The 23,592-nt window shown below is 45.7% G+C and overlaps 14 non-coding genes across 14 annotated transcripts; all 14 read left to right on the top strand.

Moving 5' to 3' along the window:
* Positions 1-778: 778 nt before the first annotated feature.
* LOC141241055 (U2 spliceosomal RNA) lies at positions 779-969 on the top strand. Its single transcript, XR_012305843.1, has one exon. It is a non-coding gene; the product is annotated as a U2 spliceosomal RNA (small nuclear RNA).
* A 1,124-nt stretch (positions 970-2,093) lies between these two features.
* On the top strand, positions 2,094-2,284 carry LOC141241054 (U2 spliceosomal RNA). Its single transcript, XR_012305842.1, has one exon. It is a non-coding gene; the product is annotated as a U2 spliceosomal RNA (small nuclear RNA).
* A 1,119-nt stretch (positions 2,285-3,403) lies between these two features.
* Positions 3,404-3,594, top strand: LOC141241053 (U2 spliceosomal RNA). The gene has a single exon (XR_012305841.1). It is a non-coding gene; the product is annotated as a U2 spliceosomal RNA (small nuclear RNA).
* Positions 3,595-4,720: 1,126 nt separating this feature from the next.
* LOC141241052 (U2 spliceosomal RNA) lies at positions 4,721-4,911 on the top strand. The gene has a single exon (XR_012305840.1). It is a non-coding gene; the product is annotated as a U2 spliceosomal RNA (small nuclear RNA).
* Positions 4,912-6,033: 1,122 nt separating this feature from the next.
* LOC141241234 (U2 spliceosomal RNA) lies at positions 6,034-6,224 on the top strand. The gene has a single exon (XR_012306016.1). It is a non-coding gene; the product is annotated as a U2 spliceosomal RNA (small nuclear RNA).
* A 1,121-nt stretch (positions 6,225-7,345) lies between these two features.
* On the top strand, positions 7,346-7,536 carry LOC141241051 (U2 spliceosomal RNA). Its single transcript, XR_012305839.1, has one exon. It is a non-coding gene; the product is annotated as a U2 spliceosomal RNA (small nuclear RNA).
* Positions 7,537-8,656: 1,120 nt separating this feature from the next.
* On the top strand, positions 8,657-8,847 carry LOC141241050 (U2 spliceosomal RNA). The gene has a single exon (XR_012305838.1). It is a non-coding gene; the product is annotated as a U2 spliceosomal RNA (small nuclear RNA).
* A 1,120-nt stretch (positions 8,848-9,967) lies between these two features.
* LOC141241253 (U2 spliceosomal RNA) lies at positions 9,968-10,158 on the top strand. Its single transcript, XR_012306034.1, has one exon. It is a non-coding gene; the product is annotated as a U2 spliceosomal RNA (small nuclear RNA).
* A 1,121-nt stretch (positions 10,159-11,279) lies between these two features.
* On the top strand, positions 11,280-11,470 carry LOC141241049 (U2 spliceosomal RNA). Its single transcript, XR_012305837.1, has one exon. It is a non-coding gene; the product is annotated as a U2 spliceosomal RNA (small nuclear RNA).
* A 6,638-nt stretch (positions 11,471-18,108) lies between these two features.
* Positions 18,109-18,299, top strand: LOC141241048 (U2 spliceosomal RNA). The gene has a single exon (XR_012305836.1). It is a non-coding gene; the product is annotated as a U2 spliceosomal RNA (small nuclear RNA).
* A 1,120-nt stretch (positions 18,300-19,419) lies between these two features.
* LOC141241047 (U2 spliceosomal RNA) lies at positions 19,420-19,610 on the top strand. Its single transcript, XR_012305835.1, has one exon. It is a non-coding gene; the product is annotated as a U2 spliceosomal RNA (small nuclear RNA).
* A 1,120-nt stretch (positions 19,611-20,730) lies between these two features.
* Positions 20,731-20,921, top strand: LOC141241046 (U2 spliceosomal RNA). The gene has a single exon (XR_012305834.1). It is a non-coding gene; the product is annotated as a U2 spliceosomal RNA (small nuclear RNA).
* A 1,121-nt stretch (positions 20,922-22,042) lies between these two features.
* LOC141241314 (U2 spliceosomal RNA) lies at positions 22,043-22,233 on the top strand. The gene has a single exon (XR_012306093.1). It is a non-coding gene; the product is annotated as a U2 spliceosomal RNA (small nuclear RNA).
* A 1,121-nt stretch (positions 22,234-23,354) lies between these two features.
* Positions 23,355-23,545, top strand: LOC141241043 (U2 spliceosomal RNA). Its single transcript, XR_012305832.1, has one exon. It is a non-coding gene; the product is annotated as a U2 spliceosomal RNA (small nuclear RNA).
* Positions 23,546-23,592: the final 47 nt, after the last annotated feature.

Here is a 23,592-nt window from a genome sequence, read left to right as displayed (position 1 = left end):
TCAGTATATTGTTGCACACACACCATCTATTTAGCAAATGCCCTTGTTATCAACAGCAGCCTTTTAAACTCACCTGAGCTAACAGGTATGTGAGCTGGTTACTCTGCTGCGCTTAAAATTTATTTTTTGGTTTGCTACAATGCCTTTTCTGAAACGTTGTCTCCCTCTGCTGGAACACTGACTTCTTTCATTTAATGCCTGCAGACTATAAAAGAGAAACCAACCCAAAAAGTTTGGTTGATTAGTCTGTGGCATTCTTTTAAACTGTTGCTTATGGCGGTCTCTGTGAGCTTCTCAGTGACATTCAGCCATCCAGGTATCCCGCCTGCAGTAGACGGAATGTGGCAATGGAACGCTGGCTGCGCGTGTCATAATAGGCTCTGAGCCTTTATATACCTGCGCACAGCAGCAGCCACCTTCAGTCTGCTGCTGGACAGCCAGCAGCAGCAGCAGGAGAGGTAATTAATCAGCAACCCTCCTGCTAAGGGTAGACAGCTGCTCGTTCCACCCCCCCCCCAGCCTTAATTGGTTCTCCTCCCTTCCAACGGTGTTGAGGCGGGTGGGAACAGCCGGGGGTTGAGGGTACTGTGCTAAAAGAGGTGGAGTTATGCAGATCTAAAACGCGTGGATTGCAGCAGCAGCAAGCCGAAAAGTGCAGGCATGTGAGGGATCTAGAGGTTGACAGCATGTCTTCTTAACGGGAGTCCAGGTGGCCATCTCCACAAATGGACTTTTCAGAATCCTTGGGTGGCACCGTAGTCGGAAACCAATTCTGGTTATCGCTTCTCGGCCTTTTGGCTAAGATCAAGTGTAGTATCTGTTCTTATCAGTTTAATATCTGATACGTCCCCTATCTGGGGACCATATATTAAATGGATTTTTAGAACAGGGAGATGGAAAAAGAGCTTGCTCTGTCCACTCCACGCATTGACCTGGTATTGCAGTATCTCCAGGACCGGTGCACCCCTTCTTTAATGCAGTTTCTAAAATCAGAAAGAATTGAATTCAATGCTTTTTGTTCATTTTGCTTGTTTGTCGGATTTTGGGATGGACTCTTTGGCTTTGCTTTTCTTCTCCTCATTGGATTTTTCATGTTAAAAGTTGCAGAAGCCAGATGACAAGCTCATTTTGGTTCAACTTCAGCAACTGTGCATTGCATTGCCATGTAATGTAATGTAATGCAATGCTATCTATCTAGCTCTCCCTCTATACTTCCTTTTGGATAAACAGACATATTAGGCAAGCATTTTGGAGCTTTCACCTAAATAACTACAGGTGGTGAGATAAGCTGCACAATACAATTGACCTTTCAGTATATTGTTGCACACACACCATCTATTTAGCAAATGCCCTTGTTATCAACAGCAGCCTTTTAAACTCACCTGAGCTAACAGGTATGTGAGCTGGTTACTCTGCTGCGCTTAAAATTTCTTTTTTGGTTTGCTACAATGCCTTTTCTGAAACGTTGTCTCCCTCTGCTGGAACACTGACTTCTTTCATTTAATGCCTGCAGACTATAAAAGAGAAACCAACCCAAAAAGTTTGGTTGATTAGTCTGTGGCATTCTTTTAAACTGTTGCTTATGGCGGTCTCTGTGAGCTTCTCAGTGGCATTCAGCCATCCAGGTATCCCGCCTGCAGTAGACGGAATGTGGCAATGGAACGCTGGCTGCGCGTGTCATAATAGGCTCTGAGCATTTATATACCTGCGCACAGCAGCAGCCACCTTCAGTCTGCTGCTGGACAGCCAGCAGCAGCAGCAGCAGGAGAGGTAATTAATCAGCAACCCTCCTGCTAAGGGTAGACAGCTGCTCGTTCCACCCCCCCCCCCCCCGCCTTAATTGGTTCTCCTCCCTTCCAACGGTGTTGAGGCGGGTGGGAACAGCCGGGGGTTGAGGGTACTGTGCTAAAAGAGGTGGAGTTATGCAGATCTAAAACGCGTGGATTGCAGCAGCAGCAAGCCGAAAAGTGCAGGCATGTGAGGGATCTAGAGGTTGACAGCATGTCTTCTTAACGGGAGTCCAGGTGGCCATCTCCACAAATGGACTTTTCAGAATCCTTGGGTGGCACCGTAGTCGGAAACCAATTCTGGTTATCGCTTCTCGGCCTTTTGGCTAAGATCAAGTGTAGTATCTGTTCTTATCAGTTTAATATCTGATACGTCCCCTATCTGGGGACCATATATTAAATGGATTTTTAGAACAGGGAGATGGAAAAAGAGCTTGCTCTGTCCACTCCACGCATTGACCTGGTATTGCAGTATCTCCAGGACCGGTGCACCCCTTCTTTAATGCAGTTTCTAAAATCAGAAAGAATTGAATTCAATGCTTTTTGTTCATTTTGCTTGTTTGTCGGATTTTGGGATGGACTCTTTGGCTTTGCTTTTCTTCTCCTCATTGGATTTTTCATGTTAAAAGTTGCAGAAGCCAGATGACAAGCTCATTTTGGTTCAACTTCAGCAACTGTGCATTGCATTGCCATGTAATGTAATGTAATGCAATGCTATCTATCTAGCTCTCCCTCTATACTTCCTTTTGGATAAACAGACATATTAGGCAAGCATTTTGGAGCTTTCACCTAAATAACTACAGGTGGTGAGATAAGCTGCACAATATAATTGACCTTTCAGTATATTGTTGCACACACACCATCTATTTAGCAAATGCCCTTGTTATCAACAGCAGCCTTTTAAACTCACCTGAGCTAACAGGTATGTGAGCTGGTTACTCTGCTGCGCTTAAAATTTCTTTTTTGGTTTGCTACAATGCCTTTTCTGAAACGTTGTCTCCCTCTGCTGGAACACTGACTTCTTTCATTTAATGCCTGCAGACTATAAAAGAGAAACCAACCCAAAAAGTTTGGTTGATTAGTCTGTGGCATTCTTTTAAACTGTTGCTTATGGCGGTCTCTGTGAGCTTCTCAGTGACATTCAGCCATCCAGGTATCCCGCCTGCAGTAGACGGAATGTGGCAATGGAACGCTGGCTGCGCGTGTCATAATAGGCTCTGAGCCTTTATATACCTGCGCACAGCAGCAGCCACCTTCAGTCTGCTGCTGGACAGCCAGCAGCAGCAGCAGCAGGAGAGGTAATTAATCAGCAACCCTCCTGCTAAGGGTAGACAGCTGCTCGTTCCACCCCCCCCCGCCTTAATTGGTTCTCCTCCCTTCCAACGGTGTTGAGGCGGGTGGGAACAGCCGGGGGTTGAGGGTACTGTGCTAAAAGAGGTGGAGTTATGCAGATCTAAAACGCGTGGATTGCAGCAGCAGCAAGCCGAAAAGTGCAGGCATGTGAGGGATCTAGAGGTTGACAGCATGTCTTCTTAACGGGAGTCCAGGTGGCCATCTCCACAAATGGACTTTTCAGAATCCTTGGGTGGCATCGTAGTCGGAAACAAATTCTGGTTATCGCTTCTCGGCCTTTTGGCTAAGATCAAGTGTAGTATCTGTTCTTATCAGTTTAATATCTGATACGTCCCCTATCTGGGGACCATATATTAAATGGATTTTTAGAACAGGGAGATGGAAAAAGAGCTTGCTCTGTCCACTCCACGCATTGACCTGGTATTGCAGTATCTCCAGGACCGGTGCACCCCTTCTTTAATGCAGTTTCTAAAATCAGAAAGAATTGAATTCAATGCTTTTTGTTCATTTTGCTTGTTTGTCGGATTTTGGGATGGACTCTTTGGCTTTGCTTTTCTTCTCCTCATTGGATTTTTCATGTTAAAAGTTGCAGAAGCCAGATGACAAGCTCATTTTGGTTCAACTTCAGCAACTGTGCATTGCATTGCCATGTAATGTAATGTAATGCAATGCTATCTATCTAGCTCTCCCTCTATACTTCCTTTTGGATAAACAGACATATTAGGCAAGCATTTTGGAGCTTTCACCTAAATAACTACAGGTGGTGAGATAAGCTGCACAATATAATTGACCTTTCAGTATATTGTTGCACACACACCATCTATTTAGCAAATGCCCTTGTTATCAACAGCAGCCTTTTAAACTCACCTGAGCTAACAGGTATGTGAGCTGGTTACTCTGCTGCGCTTAAAATTTCTTTTTTGGTTTGCTACAATGCCTTTTCTGAAACGTTGTCTCCCTCTGCTGGAACACTGACTTCTTTCATTTAATGCCTGCAGACTATAAAAGAGAAACCAACCCAAAAAGTTTGGTTGATTAGTCTGTGGCATTCTTTTAAACTGTTGCTTATGGCGGTCTCTGTGAGCTTCTCAGTGACATTCAGCCATCCAGGTATCCCGCCTGCAGTAGACGGAATGTGGCAATGGAACGCTGGCTGCGCGTGTCATAATAGGCTCTGAGCCTTTATATACCTGCGCACAGCAGCAGCCACCTTCAGTCTGCTGCTGGACAGCCAGCAGCAGCAGCAGCAGGAGAGGTAATTAATCAGCAACCCTCCTGCTAAGGGTAGACAGCTGCTCGTTCCACCCCCCCCCCCCCCCCGCCTTAATTGGTTCTCCTCCCTTCCAACGGTGTTGAGGCGGGTGGGAACAGCCGGGGGTTGAGGGTACTGTGCTAAAAGAGGTGGAGTTATGCAGATCTAAAACGCGTGGATTGCAGCAGCAGCAAGCCGAAAAGTGCAGGCATGTGAGGGATCTAGAGGTTGACAGCATGTCTTCTTAACGGGAGTCCAGGTGGCCATCTCCACAAATGGACTTTTCAGAATCCTTGGGTGGCACCGTAGTCGGAAACCAATTCTGGTTATCGCTTCTCGGCCTTTTGGCTAAGATCAAGTGTAGTATCTGTTCTTATCAGTTTAATATCTGATACGTCCCCTATCTGGGGACCATATATTAAATGGATTTTTAGAACAGGGAGATGGAAAAAGAGCTTGCTCTGTCCACTCCACGCATTGACCTGGTATTGCAGTATCTCCAGGACCGGTGCACCCCTTCTTTAATGCAGTTTCTAAAATCAGAAAGAATTGAATTCAATGCTTTTTGTTCATTTTGCTTGTTTGTCGGATTTTGGGATGGACTCTTTGGCTTTGCTTTTCTTCTCCTCATTGGATTTTTCATGTTAAAAGTTGCAGAAGCCAGATGACAAGCTCATTTTGGTTCAACTTCAGCAACTGTGCATTGCATTGCCATGTAATGTAATGTAATGCAATGCTATCTATCTAGCTCTCCCTCTATACTTCCTTTTGGATAAACAGACATATTAGGCAAGCATTTTGGAGCTTTCACCTAAATAACTACAGGTGGTGAGATAAGCTGCACAATATAATTGACCTTTCAGTATATTGTTGCACACACACCATCTATTTAGCAAATGCCCTTGTTATCAACAGCAGCCTTTTAAACTCACCTGAGCTAACAGGTATGTGAGCTGGTTACTCTGCTGCGCTTAAAATTTCTTTTTTGGTTTGCTACAATGCCTTTTCTGAAACGTTGTCTCCCTCTGCTGGAACACTGACTTCTTTCATTTAATGCCTGCAGACTATAAAAGAGAAACCAACCCAAAAAGTTTGGTTGATTAGTCTGTGGCATTCTTTTAAACTGTTGCTTATGGCGGTCTCTGTGAGCTTCTCAGTGACATTCAGCCATCCAGGTATCCCGCCTGCAGTAGACGGAATGTGGCAATGGAACGCTGGCTGCGCGTGTCATAATAGGCTCTGAGCCTTTATATACCTGCGCACAGCAGCAGCCACCTTCAGTCTGCTGCTGGACAGCCAGCAGCAGCAGCAGCAGGAGAGGTAATTAATCAGCAACCCTCCTGCTAAGGGTAGACAGCTGCTCGTTCCACCCCCCCCCCCCGCCTTAATTGGTTCTCCTCCCTTCCAACGGTGTTGAGGCGGGTGGGAACAGCCGGGGGTTGGGGGTACTGTGCTAAAAGAGGTGGAGTTATGCAGATCTAAAACGCGTGGATTGCAGCAGCAGCAAGCCGAAAAGTGCAGGCATGTGAGGGATCTAGAGGTTGACAGCATGTCTTCTTAACGGGAGTCCAGGTGGCTATCTCCACAAATGGACTTTTCAGAATCCTTGGGTGGCACCGTAGTCGGAAACCAATTCTGGTTATCGCTTCTCGGCCTTTTGGCTAAGATCAAGTGTAGTATCTGTTCTTATCAGTTTAATATCTGATACGTCCCTTATCTGGGGACCATATATTAAATGGATTTTTAGAACAGGGAGATGGAAAAAGAGCTTGCTCTGTCCACTCCACGCATTGACCTGGTATTGCAGTATCTCCAGGACCAGTGCACCCCTTCTTTAATGCAGTTTCTAAAATCAGAAAGAATTGAATTCAATGCTTTTTGTTCATTTTGCTTGTTTGTTGGATTTTGGGATGGACTCTTTGGCTTTGCTTTTCTTCTCCTCATTGGATTTTTCATGTTAAAAGTTGCAGAAGCCAGATGACAAGCTCATTTTGGTTCAACTTCAGCAACTGTGCATTGCATTGCCATGTAATGTAATGTAATGCAATGCTATCTATCTAGCTCTCCCTCTATACTTCCTTTTGGATAAACAGACATATTAGGCAAGCATTTTGGAGCTTTCACCTAAATAACTACAGGTGGTGAGATAAGCTGCACAATATAATTGACCTTTCAGTATATTGTTGCACACACACCATCTATTTAGCAAATGCCCTTGTTATCAACAGCAGCCTTTTAAACTCACCTGAGCTAACAGGTATGTGAGCTGGTTACTCTGCTGCGCTTAAAATTTCTTTTTTGGTTTGCTACAATGCCTTTTCTGAAACGTTGTCTCCCTCTGCTGGAACACTGACTTCTTTCATTTAATGCCTGCAGACTATAAAAGAGAAACCAACCCAAAAAGTTTGGTTGATTAGTCTGTGGCATTCTTTTAAACTGTTGCTTATGGCGGTCTCTGTGAGCTTCTCAGTGACATTCAGCCATCCAGGTATCCCGCCTGCAGTAGACGGAATGTGGCAATGGAACGCTGGCTGCGCGTGTCATAATAGGCTCTGAGCCTTTATATACCTGCGCACAGCAGCAGCCACCTTCAGTCTGCTGCTGGACAGCCAGCAGCAGCAGCAGCAGGAGAGGTAATTAATCAGCAACCCTCCTGCTAAGGGTAGACAGCTGCTCGTTCCACCCCCCCCCCCGCCTTAATTGGTTCTCCTCCCTTCCAACGGTGTTGAGGCGGGTGGGAACAGCCGGGGGTTGAGGGTACTGTGCTAAAAGAGGTGGAGTTATGCAGATCTAAAACGCGTGGATTGCAGCAGCAGCAAGCCGAAAAGTGCAGGCATGTGAGGGATCTAGAGGTTGACAGCATGTCTTCTTAACGGGAGTCCAGGTGGCCATCTCCACAAATGGACATTTCAGAATCCTTGGGTGGCACCGTAGTCGGAAACCAATTCTGGTTATCGCTTCTCGGCCTTTTGGCTAAGATCAAGTGTAGTATCTGTTCTTATCAGTTTAATATCTGATACGTCCCCTATCTGGGGACCATATATTAAATGGATTTTTAGAACAGGGAGATGGAAAAAGAGCTTGCTCTGTCCACTCCACGCATTGACCTGGTATTGCAGTATCTCCAGGACCGGTGCACCCCTTCTTTAATGCAGTTTCTAAAATCAGAAAGAATTGAATTCAATGCTTTTTGTTCATTTTGCTTGTTTGTCGGATTTTGGGATGGACTCTTTGGCTTTGCTTTTCTTCTCCTCATTGGATTTTTCATGTTAAAAGTTGCAGAAGCCAGATGACAAGCTCATTTTGGTTCAACTTCAGCAACTGTGCATTGCATTGCCATGTAATGTAATGTAATGCAATGCTATCTATCTAGCTCTCCCTCTATACTTCCTTTTGGATAAACAGACATATTAGGCAAGCATTTTGGAGCTTTCACCTAAATAACTACAGGTGGTGAGATAAGCTGCACAATATAATTGACCTTTCAGTATATTGTTGCACACACACCATCTATTTAGCAAATGCCCTTGTTATCAACAGCAGCCTTTTAAACTCACCTGAGCTAACAGGTATGTGAGCTGATTACTCTGCTGCGCTTAAAATTTCTTTTTTGGTTTGCTACAATGCCTTTTCTGAAACGTTGTCTCCCTCTGCTGGAACACTGACTTCTTTCATTTAATGCCTGCAGACTATAAAAGAGAAACCAACCCAAAAAGTTTGGTTGATTAGTCTGTGGCATTCTTTTAAACTGTTGCTTATGGCGGTCTCTGTGAGCTTCTCAGTGACATTCAGCCATCCAGGTATCCCGCCTGCAGTAGACGGAATGTGGCAATGGAACGCTGGCTGCGCGTGTCATAATAGGCTCTGAGCCTTTATATACCTGCGCACAGCAGCAGCCACCTTCAGTCTGCTGCTGGACAGCCAGCAGCAGCAGCAGCAGGAGAGGTAATTAATCAGCAACCCTCCTGCTAAGGGTAGACAGCTGCTCGTTCCACCCCCCCCCCGCCTTAATTGGTTCTCCTCCCTTCCAACGGTGTTGAGGCGGGTGGGAACAGCCGGGGGTTGAGGGTACTGTGCTAAAAGAGGTGGAGTTATGCAGATCTAAAACGCGTGGATTGCAGCAGCAGCAAGCCGAAAAGTGCAGGCATGTGAGGGATCTAGAGGTTGACAGCATGTCTTCTTAACGGGAGTCCAGGTGGCCATCTCCACAAATGGACATTTCAGAATCCTTGGGTGGCACCGTAGTCGGAAACCAATTCTGGTTATCGCTTCTCGGCCTTTTGGCTAAGATCAAGTGTAGTATCTGTTCTTATCAGTTTAATATCTGATACGTCCCCTATCTGGGGACCATATATTAAATGGATTTTTAGAACAGGGAGATGGAAAAAGAGCTTGCTCTGTCCACTCCACGCATTGACCTGGTATTGCAGTATCTCCAGGACCGGTGCACCCCTTCTTTAATGCAGTTTCTAAAATCAGAAAGAATTGAATTCAATGCTTTTTGTTCATTTTGCTTGTTTGTCGGATTTTGGGATGGACTCTTTGGCTTTGCTTTTCTTCTCCTCATTGGATTTTTCATGTTAAAAGTTGCAGAAGCCAGATGACAAGCTCATTTTGGTTCAACTTCAGCAACTGTGCATTGCATTGCCATGTAATGTAATGTAATGCAATGCTATCTATCTAGCTCTCCCTCTATACTTCCTTTTGGATAAACAGACATATTAGGTAAGCATTTTGGAGCTTTCACCTAAATAACTACAGGTGGTGAGATAAGCTGCACAATATAATTGACCTTTCAGTATATTGTTGCACACACACCATCTATTTAGCAAATGCCCTTGTTATCAACAGCAGCCTTTTAAACTCACCTGAGCTAACAGGTATGTGAGCTGGTTACTCTGCTGCGCTTAAAATTTCTTTTTTGGTTTGCTACAATGCCTTTTCTGAAACGTTGTCTCCCTCTGCTGGAACACTGACTTCTTTCATTTAATGCCTGCAGACTATAAAAGAGAAACCAACCCAAAAAGTTTGGTTGATTAGTCTGTGGCATTCTTTTAAACTGTTGCTTATGGCGGTCTCTGTGAGCTTCTCAGTGACATTCAGCCATCCAGGTATCCCGCCTGCAGTAGACGGAATGTGGCAATGGAACGCTGGCTGCGCGTGTCATAATAGGCTCTGAGCCTTTATATACCTGCGCACAGCAGCAGCCACCTTCAGTCTGCTGCTGGACAGCCAGCAGCAGCAGCAGCAGGAGAGGTAATTAATCAGCAACCCTCCTGCTAAGGGTAGACAGCTGCTCGTTCCACCCCCCCCCCGCCTTAATTGGTTCTCCTCCCTTCCAACGGTGTTGAGGCGGGTGGGAACAGCCGGGGGTTGAGGGTACTGTGCTAAAAGAGGTGGAGTTATGCAGATCTAAAACGCGTGGATTGCAGCAGCAGCAAGCCGAAAAGTGCAGGCATGTGAGGGATCTAGAGGTTGACAGCATGTCTTCTTAACGGGAGTCCAGGTGGCTATCTCCACAAATGGACTATTCAGAATCCTTGGGTGGCACCGTAGTCGGAAACCAATTCTGGTTATCGCTTCTCGGCCTTTTGGCTAAGATCAAGTGTAGTATCTGTTCTTATCAGTTTAATATCTGATACGTCCCTTATCTGGGGACCATATATTAAATGGATTTTTAGAACAGGGAGATGGAAAAAGAGCTTGCTCTGTCCACTCCACGCATTGACCTGGTATTGCAGTATCTCCAGGACCGGTGCACCCCTTCTTTAATGCAGTTTCTAAAATCAGAAAGAATTGAATTCAATGCTTTTTGTTCATTTTGCTTGTTTGTCGGATTTTGGGATGGACTCTTTGGCTTTGCTTTTCTTCTCCTCATTGGATTTTTCATGTTAAAAGTTGCAGAAGCCAGATGACAAGCTCATTTTGGTTCAACTTCAGCAACTGTGCATTGCATTGCCATGTAATGTAATGTAATGCAATGCTATCTATCTAGCTCTCCCTCTATACTTCCTTTTGGATAAACAGACATATTAGGCAAGCATTTTGGAGCTTTCACCTAAATAACTACAGGTGGTGAGATAAGCTGCACAATATAATTGACCTTTCAGTATATTGTTGCACACACACCATCTATTTAGCAAATGCCCTTCTTATCAACAGCAGCCTTTTAAACTCACCTGAGCTAACAGGTATGTGAGCTGGTTACTCTGCTGCGCTTAAAATTTCTTTTTTGGTTTGCTACAATGCCTTTTCTGAAACGTTGTCTCCCTCTGCTGGAACACTGACTTCTTTCATTTAATGCCTGCAGACTATAAAAGAGAAACCAACCCAAAAAGTTTGGTTGATTAGTCTGTGGCATTCTTTTAAACTGTTGCTTATGGCGGTCTCTGTGAGCTTCTCAGTGACATTCAGCCATCCAGGTATCCCGCCTGCAGTAGACGGAATGTGGCAATGGAACGCTGGCTGCGCGTGTCATAATAGGCTCTGAGCCTTTATATACCTGCGCACAGCAGCAGCCACCTTCAGTCTGCTGCTGGACAGCCAGCAGCAGCAGCAGCAGGAGAGGTAATTAATCAGCAACCCTCCTGCTAAGGGTAGACAGCTGCTCGTTCCACCCCCCCCCCCGCCTTAATTGGTTCTCCTCCCTTCCAACGGTGTTGAGGCGGGTGGGAACAGCCGGGGGTTGAGGGTACTGTGCTAAAAGAGGTGGAGTTATGCAGATCTAAAACGCGTGGATTGCAGCAGCAGCAAGCCGAAAAGTGCAGGCATGTGAGGGATCTAGAGGTTGACAGCATGTCTTCTTAACGGGAGTCCAGGTGGCCATCTCCACAAATGGACATTTCAGAATCCTTGGGTGGCACCGTAGTCGGAAACCAATTCTGGTTATCGCTTCTCGGCCTTTTGGCTAAGATCAAGTGTAGTATCTGTTCTTATCAGTTTAATATCTGATACGTCCCCTATCTGGGGACCATATATTAAATGGATTTTTAGAACAGGGAGATGGAAAAAGAGCTTGCTCTGTCCACTCCACGCATTGACCTGGTATTGCAGTATCTCCAGGACCGGTGCACCCCTTCTTTAATGCAGTTTCTAAAATCAGAAAGAATTGAATTCAATGCTTTTTGTTCATTTTGCTTGTTTGTCGGATTTTGGGATGGACTCTTTGGTAGTGTTGAGCCACCCCCGTAGTGTTCGGGTTCGGTTCGGTTCGTCGAACACCGGGATGTTCGAGGAACTGTTCGTCGAACTGTTCGTCGAACACCTTAGAACACCGTCGAACACCGTTAAAACCAATGGCAGGCAAACAAAAACACATAGAAACACATAGAAAACACCTGCAAAGGTGTCCAAAAGCTGACAAACTGCTCAGAAGACACTCTCTTTAAAAAAGCCGGCCGGCAAATTCAGCAGCGGCATACACCGGTACCCGACAATTTAGACAAGAAGGAATAGAGCATCACACATAGATTAGATAGATAGAAACATGTCAGTCACACATATAAGAAGCACAGTGACAGTGTTGGTTACTGCACTTGTCATTTAGTGTAAAGGATTTATTAAAAAAAATATTAGTGTTTTCATGCACCGTCTCTTTAAAAAAGCCGGCCGGCAATTCAGCATCTGTACCCGACAATTTAGAACAGAAAGAATAGAGCTTCACACATAGATTAGATAGATAGAAACATGTCAGTCACATATATAATAAGTACAGTGACAGTGTTGCTTACTGTACTTGTCATTTAGTGTAAAGGATTTATTTAAAAAAATAATAGTGTTTTCATGCACTGTCTCTTTAAAAAAGCCGGCCGGCAATTCAGCAGCGGTACCCGACAATTTATAACAGACAGAATAGAGCATCACACATAGATTAGATAGATAGAAACATGTCAGTCACATATATATGAAGTACAGTGATAGTGTTGGTTACTGTACTTGTCATTTAGTATTAAAATAAAGGATTTATTATTAAAAAAATTGGCGTGGGGTTCCCCTTAATTTTAGGCTCTAGCGGAGGTTAAGCAGACGGCTGGGGCAGATGTTTGAAGCCTGGGAAGGGGGTAATACCCACGGAGCTTCCCAGGCTACTAATATCAGCCCCCAGCTGAATACATAGCCTTTACTAGCTATTAAAATGGGGGACCCCCCAAAAAAAATGACGTGGGGTCCCCCCTAATTTAATAGCTAGCAAAGGCTAGGCAGACAGCTGGGGGCTGATATTAATAGCCCAGGAAGGGAGCCATGAATATTGGCCCCCTCCCAGGCTAGAAACACCAGCCGTCAGCCGCCCCAGAAATGGCGCATTCATAGGATGCGCCAATTCTGGCACTTAGCCTCGCTCTTCCACGCTGCCCTGGTGCGGTGGCAGGGGGTAATAGGGTTGGGGTTGATGTCAGCTTATAATGCCAGCTGACATCAAGCCCAGGTTAGTAATGGAGAGGCGTCTATAAGACACCCCCATTACTAACCCCATAGTCAAAGTTAAAAAAAAACCAAACACCCAGAATAAAGTCCTTTAATTTAAATAAAGACACAATCCTTTATTGTTCTAAATTAAACCATACTTACCGTCACGCCCATTCCAGCTGAAGCCAACGATCTCCTGCAATAAAAGAAAAATAATAAAGCAACCTCATCCTTACCTTTCCATGGTTCCCACGACAGCTTCAGCTCTGCTACATCGAGATGACAGGCTGGACCGCAGCAGAACGCTGCCATCCAGCCTGTCATCCCGCAGACACTGAGAAGCGCAGGCTTGCTTGCGCTGCTCAGCGTCTCTCTGTGACGACATCCAGATGAGCCGAGTTCATGTCCAATGAACTCGGCTCACCTCATGCACGTCACTGACAGCGTGGGAAAATTCTCACGCTGAAGCGCTGATTGCAGGAGAATTTTCCCACGCTGTCAGTGACGTGCAGGAGGTGAGCTGAGTTCATTGGACATGAGCTCACCTCATGCACATCACTGACAGCGTGGGAGAATTCTCCTGCACTCAGCACTTCAGCGTGAGAATTTTCCCACGCTGTCAGTGACGTGCATGAGGTGAGCCGAGTTCATTGGACATGACCTCGGCTCATCTGGATGCCGTCACAGAGAGACAGTGAGGAGCGCAAGCATGCCTGCGCTTCTCAGTGTCTGCGGGATGACAGACTGGATGGCAGCGTTCTGCTGCGGTCCAGCCAGTCATCTCGATGTAGCAGAGCTGAAGCTGTCGTGGGAACCATGGAAAGGTAAGGATGAGGTTGGTTTATTATTTTTCTTTTATTGCAGGAGATCGTTGGCTTCAGCTGGAATGGGTGTGATGGTAAGTATGGTTTAATTTAGAACAATAAAGAATTGTGTCTTTATTTCAATTAAAGGACTTTATTCTGGGTGTTGTGTTTTTTTTAAATACTTTACTAGAAATTCATGGCGGTCATGTCTAATACTGGCGTGACCCCATGAATTTTGGGCTTGGGGCCAGCTGATAATACCAAGCTGGCCCTAACCCCTTTATTACCCAGTGAGCCACCGCACCAGGGCCCTGGATGAGTTGGGTACAGCGCCAGAAGATGGCGCTTCTATGAACGCGCCATTTTCCGGGGTGGCTGCGGACTGCAATTTGTAGCGGGGGGGGGCCCAGAAAGCTTGGGCCTCCCTGCGCTGCAGATTCCAGCCCCCAGCTGCCTAGTTGTACCTGGCTGGACACAAAAATAGGGCGAAGCCCCACGTACTTTTTTTTTAATTATTTCATGAACTTCATGAAATAATTAAGAAAAAAAGGCCTTCCCTATATTGTTGTGTCCGGCCAGGTACAAATAGGCAGCTGGTGGATGGGGGCAGCCCGTTCCTGCCTGCTGTACCTGGCTGGACACAAATATAGTGCGAAGCCCCACTTCAATTTTTTTAAATTATTTCAGGAAATTCATGAAATAATTTAAAAAAAATTGACGTGGGGCTTCGCACTATATTTGTGTCCAGCCAGGTACAGCAGGCAGGAACGGGCTGCCCCCAACCACCAGCTGCCTATTTGTACCTGGCCGGATACAACAATATAGGGAAGCCCTTTTTTTCTTAATTATTTCATGAAATAATTTAAAGAAAATTGACGTGGGGCTTCGCCCTGTTTTTGTGTCCAGCCAGGTACAACTAGGCAGCTGGGGGCTGGAATCCGCAGCGCAGGGAGGCCCAAGCTTTCTGGGCCACCCCCGCTGCAAATTGCAGTCCGCAGCCACCCCGGAAAATGGCGCGTTCATAGAAGCGCCATCTTCTGGCGCTGTACCCAACTCATCCAGGGCCCTGATGCGGTGGCTCACTGGGTAATAAAGGGGTTAGGGCCAGCTTGGCATTATCAGCTGGCCCTAAGCCCGAAATTCATGGGGTCACGCCAATATTAGACATGACCACCATGAATTTCTAGTAAAGTATTTAAAAAAAACACAACACCCAGAAAAAAGTCCTTTAATTGAAATAAACACACAATTCTTTATTGTTCTAAATTAAACCATACTTACCATCACGCCCATTCCAGCTGAAGCCAACGATCTCCTGAAATAAAAGAAAAATAATAAAGCAACATCATCCTTACCTTTCCATGGTTCCCATGACAGCTTCAGCTCTGCTACATCGAGATGACAGGCTGGACCGCAGCAGAACGCTGCCATCCAGCCTGTCATCTCGCAGACACTGAGAAGCGCAGGCTTGCTTGCGCTCCACAGTGTCTCTCTGTGAGGGCATCCAGATGAGCCGAGTTAATGTCCAATGAACTCGGCTCACCTCATGCACGTCACTGACAGCGTGGGAAAATTCTCCTGCACTCAGCGCTTCAGCGTGGGAGAATTCTCACACTGAAGCGCTGAGTGCAGGAGAATTCTCCCACGCTGTCAGTGACGTGTAGGAGGTGAGCTGAGTTCATTGGACATGAGCTCACCTTATGCACGTCACTGACAGCGTGGGAAAATTCTCCTGCACTCAGCGCTTCAGCGGGAGAATTCTCACGCTGAAGCGCTGAGTGCAGGAGAATTCTCCCACGCTGTCAGTGACGTGCAGGAGGTGAGCTGAGTTCATTGGACATGAGCTCACCTTATGCACGTCACTGACAGCGTGGGAGAATTCTCCTGCACTCACCGCTTCAGCGTGAGAATTTTCCCACGCTGTCAGTGACGTGCATGAGGTGAGCCGAGTTCATTGGACATGAACTCGGCTCATCTGGATGTCGTCACAGAGAGACGCTGAGCAGCGCAAGCATGCCTGCGCTTCTCAGTGTCTGCGGGATGACAGGCTGGATGGCAGCGTTCTGCTGCGGTCCAGCCTGTCATCTCGATGTAGCAGAGCTGAAGCTGTCGTGGGAACCATGGAAAGGTAAGGATGAGGTTGCTTTATTATTTTTCTTTTGTTGCAGGAGATCGTTGGCTTCAGCTGGAATGGGCGTGACGGTAAGTATGGTTTAATTTAGAACAATAAAGGATTGTGTCTTTATTTCAATTAAAGGACTTTATTCTGGGTGTTTGTGTTTTTTTTAACTTTGACTATGGGGTTAGTAATGGGGGTGTCTTATAGACGCCTCTCCATTACTAACCTGGGCTTGATGTCAGCTGGCATTATAAGCTGACATCAACCCCAACCCTATTACCCCCTGCCACCGCACCAGGGCAGCGTGGAAGAGCGAGGCTAAGTGCCAGAATTGGCGCATCCTATGAATGCGCCATTTCTGGGGCGGCTGACGGCTGGTGTTTCTAGCCTGGGAGGGGGCCAATATTCATGGCTCCCTTCCTGGGCTATTAATATCAGCCCCCAGCTGTCTGCCTAGCCTTTGCTAGCTATTAAATTAGGGGGGACCCCACGTCATTTTTTTTGGGGGGTCCCCCATTTTAATAGCTAGTAAAGGCTATGTATTCAGCTGGGGGCTGATATTAGTAGCCTGGGAAGCTCCGTGGGTATTACCCCCTTCCCAGGCTTCAAACATCTGCCCCAGCCGTCTGCTTAACCTCCGCTAGAGCCTAAAATTAAGGGGAACCCCACGCCAATTTTTTTAATAATAAATCCTTTATTTTAATACTAAATGACAAGTACAGTAACCAACACTATCACTGTACTTCATATATATATGACTGACATGTTTCTATCTATCTAATCTATGTGTGAAGCTCTATTCTGTCTGTTATAAATTGTCGGGTACCGCTGCTGAATTGCCGGCCGGCTTTTTTAAAGAGACGGTGCATGAAAACACTAATATTTTTTTTGATAAATCCTTTACACTAAATGACAAGTACAGTAAGCAACACTGTCACTGTACTTAATATATATGTGACTGACATGTTTCTATCTATCTAATCTATGTGTGATACTCTATTCTTTCGGTTCTAAATTGTCGGGTACCGGTGTATGCCGCTGCTGAATTGCCGGCTTTTCATGTTTCACTGTTGGCACTGTTCCCATCGATTTGGGCAATCACTGTAATGCCACAACCACCATGGCTGTGGCATTACAGTGAGTGGCAGACAATCCCTGCATGATTGGTGCTCTAAATAGCGCCAGACATGCAGGACACGCTTTTGGTGCACGAACAGTTATCGAACATAACCTCGAACAGCCGAATTTTTTGCAAATCGTTCGGGTTCGTCGAACAACTCGAACACTGCCCAAAACAGCTCGAATTTGAGATTGGCGAACAGTTCTAGTCGAACACCGCTCATCTCTACTCTTTGGCTTTGCTTTTCTTCTCCTCATTGGATTTTTCATGTTAAAAGTTGCAGAAGCCAGATGACAAGCTCATTTTGGTTCAACTTCAGCAACTGTGCATTGCATTGCCATGTAATGTAATGTAATGCAATGCTATCTATCTAGCTCTCCCTCTATACTTCCTTTTGGATAAACAGACATATTAGGCAAGCATTTTGGAGCTTTCACCTAAATAACTACAGGTGGTGAGATAAGCTGCACAATATAATTGACCTTTCAGTATATTGTTGCACACACACCATCTATTTAGCAAATGCCCTTGTTATCAACAGCAGCCTTTTAAACTCACCTGAGCTAACAGGTATGTGAGCTGGTTACTCTGCTGTGCTTAAAATTTCTTTTTTGGTTTGCTACAATGCCTTTTCTGAAACGTTGTCTCCCTCTGCTGGAACACTGACTTCTTTCATTTAATGCCTGCAGACTATAAAAGAGAAACCAACCCAAAAAGTTTGGTTGATTAGTCTGTGGCATTCTTTTAAACTGTTGCTTATGGCGGTCTCTGTGAGCTTCTCAGTGACATTCAGCCATCCAGGTATCCCGCCTGCAGTAGACGGAATGTGGCAATGGAACGCTGGCTGCGCGTGTCATAATAGGCTCTGAGCCTTTATATACCTGCGCACAGCAGCAGCCACCTTCAGTCTGCTGCTGGACAGCCAGCAGCAGCAGCAGCAGGAGAGGTAATTAATCAGCAACCCTCCTGCTAAGGGTAGACAGCTGCTCGTTCCACCCCCCCCCCGCCTTAATTGGTTCTCCTCCCTTCCAACGGTGTTGAGGCGGGTGGGAACAGCCGGGGGTTGAGGGTACTGTGCTAAAAGAGGTGGAGTTATGCAGATCTAAAACGCGTGGATTGCAGCAGCAGCAAGCCGAAAAGTGCAGGCATGTGAGGGATCTAGAGGTTGACAGCATGTCTTCTTAACGGGAGTCCAGGTGGCCATCTCCACAAATGGACTTTTCAGAATCCTTGGGTGGCACCGTAGTCGGAAACCAATTCTGGTTATCGCTTCTCGGCCTTTTGGCTAAGATCAAGTGTAGTATCTGTTCTTATCAGTTTAATATCTGATACGTCCCCTATCTGGGGACCATATATTAAATGGATTTTTAGAACAGGGAGATGGAAAAAGAGCTTGCTCTGTCCACTCCACGCATTGACCTGGTATTGCAGTATCTCCAGGACCGGTGCACCCCTTCTTTAATGCAGTTTCTAAAATCAGAAAGAATTGAATTCAATGCTTTTTGTTCATTTTGCTTGTTTGTCGGATTTTGGGATGGACTCTTTGGCTTTGCTTTTCTTCTCCTCATTGGATTTTTCATGTTAAAAGTTGCAGAAGCCAGATGACAAGCTCATTTTGGTTCAACTTCAGCAACTGTGCATTGCATTGCCATGTAATGTAATGTAATGCAATGCTATCTATCTAGCTCTCCCTCTATACTTCCTTTTGGATAAACAGACATATTAGGCAAGCATTTTGGAGCTTTCACCTAAATAACTACAGGTGGTGAGATAAGCTGCACAATATAATTGACCTTTCAGTATATTGTTGCACACACAACATCTATTTAGCAAATGCCCTTGTTATCAACAGCAGCCTTTTAAACTCACCTGAGCTAACAGGTATGTGAGCTGGTTACTCTGCTGCGCTTAAAATTTCTTTTTTGGTTTGCTACAATGCCTTTTCTGAAACGTTGTCTCCCTCTGCTGGAACACTGACTTCTTTCATTTAATGCCTGCAGACTATAAAAGAGAAACCAACCCAAAAAGTTTGGTTGATTAGTCTGTGGCATTCTTTTAAACTGTTGCTTATGGCGGTCTCTGTGAGCTTCTCAGTGACATTCAGCCATCCAGGCATCCCGCCTGCAGTAGACGGAATGTGGCAATGGAACGCTGGCTGCGCGTGTCATAATAGGCTCTGAGCCTTTATATACCTGCGCACAGCAGCAGCCACCTTCAGTCTGCTGCTGGACAGCCAGCAGCAGCAGCAGCAGGAGAGGTAATTAATCAGCAACCCTCCTGCTAAGGGTAGACAGCTGCTCGTTCCACCCCCCCCCCGCCTTAATTGGTTCTCCTCCCTTCCAACGGTGTTGAGGCGGGTGGGAACAGCCGGGGGTTGAGGGTACTGTGCTAAAAGAGGTGGAGTTATGCAGATCTAAAACGCGTGGATTGCAGCAGCAGCAAGCCGAAAAGTGCAGGCATGTGAGGGATCTAGAGGTTGACAGCATGTCTTCTTAACGGGAGTCCAGGTGGCCATCTCCACAAATGGACTTTTCAGAATCCTTGGGTGGCACCGTAGTCGGAAACCAATTCTGGTTATCGCTTCTCGGCCTTTTGGCTAAGATCAAGTGTAGTATCTGTTCTTATCAGTTTAATATCTGATACGTCCCCTATCTGGGGACCATATATTAAATGGATTTTTAGAACAGGGAGATGGAAAAAGAGCTTGCTCTGTCCACTCCACGCATTGACCTGGTATTGCAGTATCTCCAGGACCGGTGCACCCCTTCTTTAATGCAGTTTCTAAAATCAGAAAGAATTGAATTCAATGCTTTTTGTTCATTTTGCTTGTTTGTCGGATTTTGGGATGGACTCTTTGGCTTTGCTTTTCTTCTCCTCATTGGATTTTTCATGTTAAAAGTTGCAGAAGCCAGATGACAAGCTCATTTTGGTTCAACTTCAGCAACTGTGCATTGCATTGCCATGTAATGTAATGTAATGCAATGCTATCTATCTAGCTCTCCCTCTATACTTCCTTTTGGATAAACAGACATATTAGGCAAGCATTTTGGAGCTTTCACCTAAATAACTACAGGTGGTGAGATAAGCTGCACAATATAATTGACCTTTCAGTATATTGTTGCACACACACCATCTATTTAGCAAATGCCCTTGTTATCAACAGCAGCCTTTTAAACTCACCTGAGCTAACAGGTATGTGAGCTGGTTACTCTGCTGCGCTTAAAATTTCTTTTTTGGTTTGCTACAATGCCTTTTCTGAAACGTTGTCTCCCTCTGCTGGAACACTGACTTCTTTCATTTAATGCCTGCAGACTATAAAAGAGAAACCAACCCAAAAAGTTTGGTTGATTAGTCTGTGGCATTCTTTTAAACTGTTGCTTATGGCGGTCTCTGTGAGCTTCTCAGTGACATTCAGCCATCCAGGTATCCCGCCTGCAGTAGACGGAATGTGGCAATGGAACGCTGGCTGCGCGTGTCATAATAGGCTCTGAGCCTTTATATACCTGCGCACAGCAGCAGCCACCTTCAGTCTGCTGCTGGACAGCCAGCAGCAGCAGCAGCAGGAGAGGTAATTAATCAGCAACCCTCCTGCTAAGGGTAGACAGCTGCTCGTTCCACCCCCCCCCCGCCTTAATTGGTTCTCCTCCCTTCCAACGGTGTTGAGGCGGGTGGGAACAGCCGGGGGTTGAGGGTACTGTGCTAAAAGAGGTGGAGTTATGCAGATCTAAAACGCGTGGATTGCAGCAGCAGCAAGCCGAAAAGTGCAGGCATGTGAGGGATCTAGAGGTTGACAGCATGTCTTCTTAACGGGAGTCCAGGTGGCCATCTCCACAAATGGACTTTTCAGAATCCTTGGGTGGCACCGTAGTCGGAAACCAATTCTGGTTATCGCTTCTCGGCCTTTTGGCTAAGATCAAGTGTAGTATCTGTTCTTATCAGTTTAATATCTGATACGTCCCCTATCTGGGGACCATATATTAAATGGATTTTTAGAACAGGGAGATGGAAAAAGAGCTTGCTCTGTCCACTCCACGCATTGACCTGGTATTGCAGTATCTCCAGGACCGGTGCACCCCTTCTTTAATGCAGTTTCTAAAATCAGAAAGAATTGAATTCAATGCTTTTTGTTCATTTTGCTTGTTTGTCGGATTTTGGGATGGACTCTTTGGCTTTGCTTTTCTTCTCCTCATTGGATTTTTCATGTTAAAAGTTGCAGAAGCCAGATGACAAGCTCATTTTGGTTCAACTTCAGCAACTGTGCATTGCATTGCCATGTAATGTAATGCAATGCAATGCTATCTATCTAGCTCTCCCTCTATACTTCCTTTTGGATAAACAGACATATTAGGCAAGCATTTTGGAGCTTTCACCTAAATAACTACAGGTGGTGAGATAAGCTGCACAATATAATTGACCTTTCAGTATATTGTTGCACACACACCATCTATTTAGCAAATGCCCTTGTTATCAACAGCAGCCTTTTAAACTCACCTGAGCTAACAGGTATGTGAGCTGGTTACTCTGCTGCGCTTAAAATTTCTTTTTTGGTTTGCTACAATGCCTTTTCTGAAACGTTGTCTCCCTCTGCTGGAACACTGACTTCTTTCATTTAATGCCTGCAGACTATAAAAGAGAAACCAACCCAAAAAGTTTGGTTGATTAGTCTGTGGCATTCTTTTAAACTGTTGCTTATGGCGGTCTCTGTGAGCTTCTCAGTGACATTCAGCCATCCAGGTATCCCGCCTGCAGTAGACGGAATGTGGCAATGGAACGCTGGCTGCGCGTGTCATAATAGGCTCTGAGCCTTTATATACCTGCGCACAGCAGCAGCCACCTTCAGTCTGCTGCTGGACAGCCAGCAGCAGCAGCAGCAGGAGAGGTAATTAATCAGCAACCCTCCTGCTAACGGTAGACAGCTGCTCGTTCCACCCCCCCCCCCGCCTTAATTGGTTCTCCTCCCTTCCAACGGTGTTGAGGCGGGTGGGAACAGCCGAGGGTTGAGGGTACTGTGCTAAAAGAGGTGTAGTTATGCAGATCTAAAACGCGTGGATTGCAGCAGCAGCAAGCCGAAAAGTGCAGGCATGTGAGGGATCTAGAGGTTGACAGCATGTCTTCTTAACGGGAGTCCAGGTGGCCATCTCCACAAATGGACTTTTCAGAATCCTTGGGTGGCACCGTAGTCGGAAACCAATTCTGGTTATCGCTTCTCGGCCTTTTGGCTAAGATCAAGTGTAGTATCTGTTCTTATCAGTTTAATATCTGATACGTCCCCTATCTGGGGACCATATATTAAATGGATTTTTAGAACAGGGAGATGGAAAAAGAGCTTGCTCTGTCCACTCCACGCATTGACCTGGTATTGCAGTATCTCCATTACCGGTGCACCCCTTCTTTAATGCAGTTTCTAAAATCAGAAAGAATTGAATTCAATGCTTTTTGTTCATTTTGCTTGTTTGTCGGATTTTGGGATGGACTCTTTGGCTTTGCTTTTCTTCTCCTCATTGGATTTTTCATGTTAAAAGTTGCAGAAGCCAGATGACAAGCTCATTTTGGTTCAACTTCAGCAACTGTGCATTGCATTGCCATGTAATGTAATGTAATGCAATGCTATCTATCTAGCTCTCCCTCTATACTTCCTTTTGGATAAACAGACATATTAGGCAAGCATTTTGGAGCTTTCACCTAAATAACTACAGGTGGTGAGATAAGCTGCACAATATAATTGACCTTTCAGTATATTGTTGCACACACAACATCTATTTAGCAAATGCCCTTGTTATCAACAGCAGCCTTTTAAACTCACCTGAGCTAACAGGTATGTGAGCTGGTTACTCTGCTGCGCTTAAAATTTCTTTTTTGGTTTGCTACAATGCCTTTTCTGAAACGTTGTCTCCCTCTGCTGGAACACTGACTTCTTTCATTTAATGCCTGCAGACTATAAAAGAGAAACCAACCCAAAAAGTTTGGTTGATTAGTCTGTGGCATTCTTTTAAACTGTTGCTTATGGCGGTCTCTGTGAGCTTCTCAGTGACATTCAGCCATCCAGGCATCCCGCCTGCAGTAGACGGAATGTGGCAATGGAACGCTGGCTGCGCGTGTCATAATAGGCTCTGAGCCTTTATATACCTGCGCACAGCAGCAGCCACCTTCAGTCTGCTGCTGGACAGCCAGCAGCAGCAGCAGCAGGAGAGGTAATTAATCAGCAACCCTCCTGCTAAGGGTAGACAGCTGCTCGTTCCACCCCCCCCCCCGCCTTAATTGGTTCTCCTCCCTTCCAACGGTGTTGAGGCGGGTGGGAACAGCCGGGGGTTGAGGGTACTGTGCTAAAAGAGGTGGAGTTATGCAGATCTAAAACGCGTGGATTGCAGCAGCAGCAAGCCGAAAAGTGCAGGCATGTGAGGGATCTAGAGGTTGACAGCATGTCTTCTTAACGGGAGTCCAGGTGGCCATCTCCACAAATGGACTTTTCAGAATCCTTGGGTGGCACCGTAGTCGGAAACCAATTCTGGTTATCGCTTCTCGGCCTTTTGGCTAAGATCAAGTGTAGTATCTGTTCTTATCAGTTTAATATCTGATACGTCCCCTATCTGGGGACCATATATTAAATGGATTTTTAGAACAGGGAGATGGAAAAAGAGCTTGCTCTGTCCACTCCACGCATTGACCTGGTATTGCAGTATCTCCAGGACCGGTGCACCCCTTCTTTAATGCAGTTTCTAAAATCAGAAAGAATTGAATTCAATGCTTTT

Source organism: Phyllobates terribilis, unplaced genomic scaffold, assembly GCF_046119375.1.
Source record: "Phyllobates terribilis strain yellow unplaced genomic scaffold, ASM4611937v1 Scaffold_986__1_contigs__length_492241, whole genome shotgun sequence".
NCBI lineage: Eukaryota > Metazoa > Chordata > Amphibia > Anura > Dendrobatidae > Phyllobates > Phyllobates terribilis.
This window is presented reverse-complemented; position numbering and strand designations above follow the sequence as displayed.